The sequence below is a fragment of the Melanotaenia boesemani genome, chromosome 24 (assembly GCF_017639745.1).
Source record: "Melanotaenia boesemani isolate fMelBoe1 chromosome 24, fMelBoe1.pri, whole genome shotgun sequence".
Taxonomy (NCBI): Eukaryota; Metazoa; Chordata; class Actinopteri; order Atheriniformes; family Melanotaeniidae; genus Melanotaenia; species Melanotaenia boesemani.
Genome location: NC_055705.1, coordinates 6,224,009 through 6,232,638, shown reverse-complemented (window position 1 = coordinate 6,232,638; position 8,630 = coordinate 6,224,009). Strand labels below are relative to the sequence as shown.

The 8,630-nt window shown below is 41.1% G+C and overlaps 1 protein-coding gene across 1 annotated transcript in view; it reads left to right on the top strand.

Moving 5' to 3' along the window:
- Positions 1-8,630, top strand: part of LOC121635154 (zinc finger protein 91-like) — a gene marked incomplete at its 5' end in the record, with an annotated part of 164,213 nt that overhangs the window by 106,135 nt on the left and 49,448 nt on the right. The window lies entirely within an intron of this gene.

Below are 8,630 nucleotides of genomic sequence, written 5' to 3'. Positions count from 1 at the left end.
TGTTAAATTCTTCAGACTCATGTCCTCAACGGACGTGTCTGTCTTTTTTGTCCTGTCTGGATACAGTGGACAGAAGTGATGCAGTAATTAGTTTTGTTTAGTTTTTTTTGATGATATCATCTAGAGAACAAAGTGGTCTCAGAGCCAAACAATAACAGAACTTATCATCATCAATCATAAGATTTAATCTTAACCAAGTTAGCAAGTCTCTTATTTGTAAAACAGGGAGCATCTAGTTTACCAATAACAACCAAGCTTTTGCTGTTAACTAGTGACTACTACTTACTTTCATCTTTAAAAAGGACCCTGTATATCCATTTTGATCACAGACTCGGTGTTACCTGCAGGTGCTGCAGTCAAGTAAAAGGTGAGAAGAAAAACCTGGAGTGTTGTGTGCTGTGTTCCAAACATCCCTGAACACAACTCAAACGATCGTTAACACTGCAACCTTTGAAGCAAATAATGAAATAAATGAATTTATGATTTTATACAGGGTTCAGGACCATTTTAGGGTGGCTTAAGAAACCTAAAATAGGCCTAACAACATCCAAGTCTACAATGGTGTGTAACGTCATAAGCAACAAACAAAAAACAAGGCCCCCCCGAAGGAGTCCCAAAGCACCCAAACACTTCACTGGTTCTCACACTTTTTCTTCTATATGCAGTTATCTTTGCGGGTTTTATTGTGGTCGGCTGTTAAAGGAAGACATGAGAACATAGTGAGCACAAGCATCCGCCATTTTCAGCAGCCAACACATCACTGAACTAACGCTGTGGCTCGCTGTATGAGACACGCCCTCCCAAATAGAGCAATTACATATTTACTGTTCAAAGTCTGTCTGAGAACATAAAATAAAATAAAATAAAATAAATAACCAGGGTGTAGCTTGTGTTCAACCACTATAATGTCACAATAAGAAACACATAAAAAGACAGCTCAGACCAGGAATAATTTAAGGCTACATATTATCCTCTATCTAGAACAATTCTCTCATATCTCAATGAAATCTCGGCGCCCTGCTTTGGTCAGATCGGTGTTTAGTTTGAGGTCAGCAGCTTTTTTTTTTTTTTTTTAACCTGTCCTGTCCAGCATCATAGCAAGCAGAATGATAGTCTGGTTGCTGTATTATGCTGAACAAATTTGCTCTGCCAAGGGGAGGCTTATGGGTAAGGCTCCTCCTGATAATCTGATTAATTTATTTATTTAATTACTTTGAATCACGGAACCTATGTAATCTTGATGGACCTGACCGGAGGGGACAGAAAAGGAAGGAAGACAGCAAAAGGGAAAGCAGAAAGAAGAAAGAAGAGGCAAAAACACCACAGACTGAAGGCAACGACCCTTCAATGTAAACTATCACCACACAACACACTGCTATATTTGTACAAAAACACAAAAAAAAATGTCCTACGGCTTTTAGTGAAAAACAGAGCTGTCATTGATTAAGAGTTCTTAAATAATAACCCAATCAAAAAGACATATCACAAAAGTAGCACAGCAACCAAATACAACTCACAGAAACAAAAGAAAAATGATCTCTTAGAGTATGAGCCCACTGGACAACTCAGTGACTGTTTCAGCATGCAGAGGATGAGGAATAAGGAGTCATCAGTGATGAAGAGTGGTGAGTGAGATCGTGCAAATATGACCACACCTCTACGGAGGTCAGAGGCAGACCAGGGCAGCCCAGAGACCTGGGTCATCAGCAGTAACCCCGGAGCACTAACCCAAGCTACCCCACCCCGAAGACAATCCAGCCCCACCCATATGGGTGGCAGAGAAGAGCCCCAGCCAGAGCTCCCCGCGGTCTTGGGGCACAGAACCCAGTAGGTCAAGATTGGCAGCCGCCGGCCTCCAACAAAGGGCCGGAGCAAAGGGTCCAGGGCCCCAGGAGCCAGGAGTTTCATTTTCTTAGTCATTTCTATGGGCATACTTTGGGTCATGTGACTCCCGAATTTCCACCCGGTGTGAACTAAAAACATGTCGGACGTCCCTTTTATTTTTGCTATATTCTAAGATCGATTGTGGCTTTAGCTTAGTTTTGATAACTTTTTAGTGACAAATCTTCACTTTATTTTCATATTATCCAGTCAGTTTATGTATACAATTTGTAGTTTTTTAATTTCAGTGTACATTATTTCAGGTCTCTCAACGAAATTGCAGGAATACTACATTTTAGATTGTTGCTACAGTGGTTGCTATGGACACTATTAACAACAAACCGAAAGGTAGTTAATGGTGCCTCATGAACAAAGTTGCTCTAAAAAAATGGTTACTGTTTTGTTTTTTTAATTATTGTGTAACTTTTAGTGCCTCAACTGAAAATGTACTTGTTGCACTTTATGTGTGATATGAGTTCTGTACCATTGTTTGCACTGATTGAATAATTAAAAATTTAATAAAAATAATTAAAAAATGGATTAATTTAGAAACTCAAGCAATACTTTATGAAAATACAACATTCTAAAAACCAAAAAGCTGTCAAAACCACTGAACTATGTGTGCTGCACAACATTTATTCAAAGTAACTTACATTTCTTACTGTCTGGTCCCTGTTACTTGTTCATGTGCCATTAATATATGTGTCTTCGTGTACTGAGCAATATTTAATGAAGCTGTTTTTTAAGTGATTTGTTCATTTTATTGGACTATCATAGATGAAGAAATGGGAGCAGATAAAGAAATGGAGGCAGAAAAACAAGATAAAGAAATGGAAGCATTATAATGAGGAAAACAAAAATAGAAGCAGCAATAAACACAGTATCTCAAAGAAGTGAGTACATCCTTCACATTTTTGTAAACATTTTATTATATCTTTTCATTACTACATTAATACTAGAGAAATTAAACTTAGTTTTTATAGTTTGGTGGTTTCATTTCTGTTTCGTGTTGTCCCATGAAAAGATATAATGAAATATTTCCAAAAATGCAAAGGGGGGTGTACTCACTTCTGTCAGATACCGTAGCACCAGAAAATGAAGAAAAAGAAATGGACGAAAATAAAAATAAATAGAAGCAGGAAAAGAATAGGTAGCATAAAAAGAAGAAAAGGAAATGGAAGAGGAAAAAATAAATAAATAAACTGAAGCAACAGAAAAAAAGGACAAAACTGATACAGAAAAATAAGCTAAAGGAATAGAAGCAGAAAAAGAAGAATGAGAAATGGAAGCAATAAAAGAAAAAAAGAAACAGAAATAGATGCAGAAACAGCAATGTGAGCAGAAAAGGAAGATTAAAAAATGGATGTGAAAAAAGTGAGGAAATGGAAAGAGAAAAAGAAGAAATAGAAATGGATGCAGAAAAAAAATAGAAAGAAATGGAAGCACTTTAAATTGAAAAAGAAAATGAAGCAGTCTTGGGGTCTTGGGGTACAGGTCCCAGTGGGCCAAGTTTGGCAGCTGTCGGCCCCACCAGGGACTGGCCACCCAGGGCAGCACGAGCTAAGGGCCCAGGGCCCCAAGAGCCCAGAAACAGACCCCCCACCCCCCAAAGGCAGAGCACCATGCCCAGGTAAACCAGGCCACCCCAGACAACCACCCAGCGTAGGCCAGCACACACCCCAGTGTTCCAGCCGGCCATCCCAGGAACCAGGGTGCCATGGACCCCCTCCCCCAACCCTCCACCTACTCCAGTCTCCACCCCATATAGCCCCACACTTACACCCTCCCCTGTGCCGTACCCACAAGCACTCACTATCACACAGTCACGTCACACATAACCCACCCACCATGCCCCATGGGGGACACCCAGGCGGACCAGAGAACAGCGAGCCCCAAGCCCCTAAGCAAACTCCCCTCTAGGTGTTGAGCCTCTAGTGGCATTAGGCACCCCTGCTCCCCGGGAGGTGGTGGGTGAGTGTGTTTTTTTGCAAGTAAATCACCGATTCTGTTCATAACTTTTATGGACAGAATTTCTAGGCGCAGCCGAGGTGTTGAGGGGATCCGGTTCAGTGGCCTCAGGATTGGGTCTCTGGTCTTTGCAGATGATGTGGTTCTGTTGGCTTCGTCGGGCCGTGATCTTCAGCTCTCACTGGAGCGATTCACAGCCGAGTGTAAAGCAGCTGGGATGAGAATCAGCACCTCCAAGTCCGAGACCATGGTTCTCAGCTGGAAAAGGGTGGAGTGCTCTCTCCAGGTCTGCAGTAGGGTCCTGCCCCAAGTGGAGGATTTCACGTATCTCGGGGTCTTGTTCACAAGTGAGGGAAGGATGGAGCGGGAGATCGACAGGCGGATCTGTGCGGCGTCCGCAGTGATGCGGACTCTGCATCGGTCTGTCGTGGTGAAGAAGGAACTGAGCAAAAATGCAAAGCTCTCAATTTACTGGTTGATCTACGTTCCTACTCTCACCTATGGTCACGAGCTGTGGGTAGTGACAGAAAGAACAAGATCACGAATACAAACGGCCGAAATGAGTTTTCTCCACAGGGTGGCCGGGCTCTCCCTTAGAGATATGGTGAGAAGCTCGGTGGTTCGGGAGGAGCTCAAAATAGAGCCGCTGCTCCTCCACATCGAGAGGAGCCAGATAAGGTGGCTCGGGCATCTGGTTAGGATGCCTCCTGGATGCCTCCTTGGTGAGGTGTTCCGTGCACCGGAAAGAGGCTCCGGGAAAGACCCAGGACACGCTGGACGAACAACATCTCTCGGCTGGCCTGGGAACGCCTCGGGATCCCTCCAGATGAGCTGGTGAATGTGGTCGGGGAGAGGGAAGTCTGGGTCTCCCAGCTTAGGCAGCTGTCCCCGCGACCTGACTCTGGATAAGCAGAAGAAAATGGATGGATGGATAGTTGTTTGAACTTAATACTCTGAGCTAAAACAACCCACATTTCATTATCAATTTAAAAAACATACTCTTGTCAAAGAAACATACAGTTATATATCCTTGCAACTCACATTTTGAAGTAGTATTAAATAACTATATTATATATGAGTTACCTTTTCAAGTTAAGTGAACTCAGGTTTTTAAGGTTACAATTGAACTTAAAATTGCAAGTTAATTAAACTAATATGTTCAAATTATCCCCCTTGTCTCAACTAATAATTGCAAGTAGAGCAATTTTCTAAGATTACAGTGAATTACTACTTAAATGTTAAAAAAAAAAAACGTATTTTACTAATTTCTCAGCTTACTGCTTGTTAACATGATGAACAAGAATATTCTAACCACACATTAAATATCAATTGCACTGAAGAGTCCAGCCAACTAACATCAAATGTGTTGAAACAAAATCTGCTAAATAGACCAGTTGACACAATCGTATTTTATCATGAAAGGGTTTAGTAACAGTGCTTATAAATCCTGAGGTGGCTGAAATTTCTTATTATTGCAGTAATCATTAATAAAACCCAGTAAATGCTACCTAAAACCAGACTGCTTAAGCAGATAACAGTTGAAACCACAGTGACACATTTTCCCTTTGAACCTCCTGCTTTTTCTTAGTTAATGATCACTTCAGGGCATCGTGCTGCACTTTTGCCAGTAGTTTCCAAGTTTAGATTTCAGGCTGTGAAACCACGAGTACCATCCCTTCTCAGACCTTGGCTACCGCAGACAGAGAGGCCTCTCCACCAGGACTTTGGCTACATTTTCATAGTGCTGCCTCTTAGGATGAGCAGTAATCTTTGGCATAATGTCTGCAAGTGTGTCAATGATATCAGTCTTTAAACCTTTAGGAATCAACACCACAGATCCATCTTTAGCATATCTACAATTCACTTCTTTCAGTTGGAGCTCCACATCATGTGAGAAATGGGGAATTGGGAAAGGGTCAGGCCATTCAACAGAATCCCCACCACTGAGGGAAGGGAGGCTGCCTGTGTCCAGTGTAGAATCTGAGGCATCATCAGATGTGAACAATACTTGCACAGTTGCCTGGTCCACAGGAAGGTCTTTGATGTCCATTAGGTTGCACAACTGATTATTAAAGTCAGGATCCTCAAACTGCAAAATGAATCCTCCTCTTAGACCAAGGCTGGTTTGTAACACCGATACAGTTCCTCGATGCTTGAGGGGATGTCTTCAACGGATAGACGTCTGATTTCATTTTCTGACACTATGACACGCAGAAGCATTGTAGTCTACTTTGACCTGAAAATAGAGAAACTACACACTTAGTATAAACATTCAGTGTAAACTATTTAGATCACTCAGCCTCACACACCTGTTCTTAGAGGTTTTTCAAAAAAAAAAAAAAAAACTGGTCCTGACTGTAGGCAACAGTTGACCAAGTATGATTCATTTTTTCTTATGAGCAGGTGCATTTGGACGATAAAAAAAAAAAAAAAAAGAGACAGATATTAATATTCTAAACTTCAACTGTAGAAACATGAAACATCTGGACTAAAACAAATGCATTTCAATTCTAAACAGTACAGAAACAATACAAAATATAACTGGCAAAAATTTAACAGACCTAAAGTTAAAGTACTTTTCAGTACTTTAACTAGCAGCTCCAGCTGTCCTCTGATTAAGAGTCTACAACATGTTACAGGACTTTTAACTTTCTACATGTTTTGTCCACACTCTTCATTAACAGGCATTAATATCTGATATATAAAATATGATAAAACAGGACGGGATCAGCTAGTGGAAACTTTGCATGTTTCACTTTCAGTCTGCTCATGGAGCAGAGATGATAACGTCCTGCTCTGTCTGCAGCTGTGAGCGGTTTTAGATGGAATAGAGGCCTATGGCAGCTCCCGCTTCTCACTGAGAGGAGTCAGCTATACATGCTTTCACGTCAGTGAGGCAAAAGTACTGAGCAATGTAAATTTTAAAACATAATACCCTGGGAGGGAGACAGACTGAGTGTATACGGGTAAGCAATGTTTCACCTCCCTAAGCTTTAATCGTTGGAGGCCAAAAGATTGTTTGATACAGTTCCTCACATCATAATTTTTATATTTTTCATTTAAAATGTAAAATGTAAAATTTATTCTGTTACAAATCATCTAACTTGCAGTATCAGTCAAAATTATCACAATTATATCAGTTTTCCTACCTATAGTAGGTTTATTTCAGAAAAAGCTCTTGGGAGTGGCCAGGAGATGGCTCTGAATGAAATATGACACAAATAGCACATAGTCATTGAGATCCTCTGGTTTCACCAACAGACACTCGGCAGGGTTTATCTTCAAAAGATGGTAACTCTGCAGGTGCTCTACGTAGTACGCTGTAAAACGTTCAGTAAGGAAGCAAACCTTTCAAGCCAACACTATGGATATTTCCAAAATTCTTCCAAAGTCCGGTAATCCACTTGTACTCCCAACAGAGAGAATCCTTCCCTTTGAATACTTAGTTCCATTAAAAAAGATGGGAGGGGTCAGTCTGACTGTGTCAACACTGCTGCATCCATTTAAGATAGCCTGTCTGACAGCAGCATCTAATGCTTCATATCGGCTCATATCAGACACCTTTGCAGTCTCAATCTCAGACTTGAAAATGCTTGGCATTGCAAGATAATGTGCCAACATAAGTTCATGTCTTAAAAAGTAGAGTAAGAAGAATATTTTTGAAGTTGTCGGCATCCTGCACAACCTTTTTAAAGAAAGAATGCTTTGCCTTAAACCTGATGGTCCAGTACTCTTTTGGAGGTCCAAACTTTTAAATGAGTTATCGATAATGTTTAACAAAGTGATGTTTGGGACACATATTTTGTCAGGGTAAACTGTCTGCAGCAACTGCCTGAGGTCTGATAGTTTTGCTTGTAAATAACGTGAGTCTGAAGTGAAATATGGGGTTGACAAGAGCTCAAAGACTAATTCCTATGTCTGATCACCTTCTGGAACACGGTGACCAATGATGGGAGGAAGGAAACACACAAAACGAGTTTTCATGTCCATTACCACCTAGAGTCCGATTCTGCTTCAACGTTGATGGAACTTTCTGGGGCTGGTTTGTCTTGTCATCTCTGACAAGACAAACCATTACATTTTCTTCTCCAATGATGTTTCCAAGCTAGTGGAGGTGTTGTGCCGTGCTCCCCCTAACTGCGTTACAAAGATTACTGTAAAAGGATTACAGTTAGACAGATTGTTCAAGTAGATATTATTTAATTACAATGATTCCACATTTTCTAAACAAATTTTTTTTTCTTCTTCTTCTTACTTACCTCAAACCAGTGCTGAGTAGAATAGTAATAACTCTAGCAGGGCTGCACTCCTCCACCAAGGCATCCAGGGTGAGGTTAACCTGCTGGTGAATGAAGGCGTTGGTGGTCTGAGCAAACTTCCGCAGCAGGGCCCGACCTGTCCACTAGGCCTCATGGTCCATGGCCTTCCCCAGGTGGAGGTGGAGATTTGCTATGGTGTCAATTGCAACACAGGCCACAGTATCGTTCAGGTTTTTAACCTTGATGAGATATAAGAATGTTAGTCAGTGCTAGTATTACTAACTGAGATAAAGCAGATACATATACAACATGACAAATAATCAATAACAACACAAACAAATGTTTACATACCTCTTCAGTGAGGAGAAGACAAACATCATTCAGTTTGGTCTTCAGCAGTTCCGAATGGTTCTGTGCCAGATCTCCTACACATTTCATGCCTTGTAATTTCTTCTTCCGGTGTTTGATGATAAACGTTACACCAGCTGATTATTGCCGCCACCTGACTGCAATCCTTGGTGC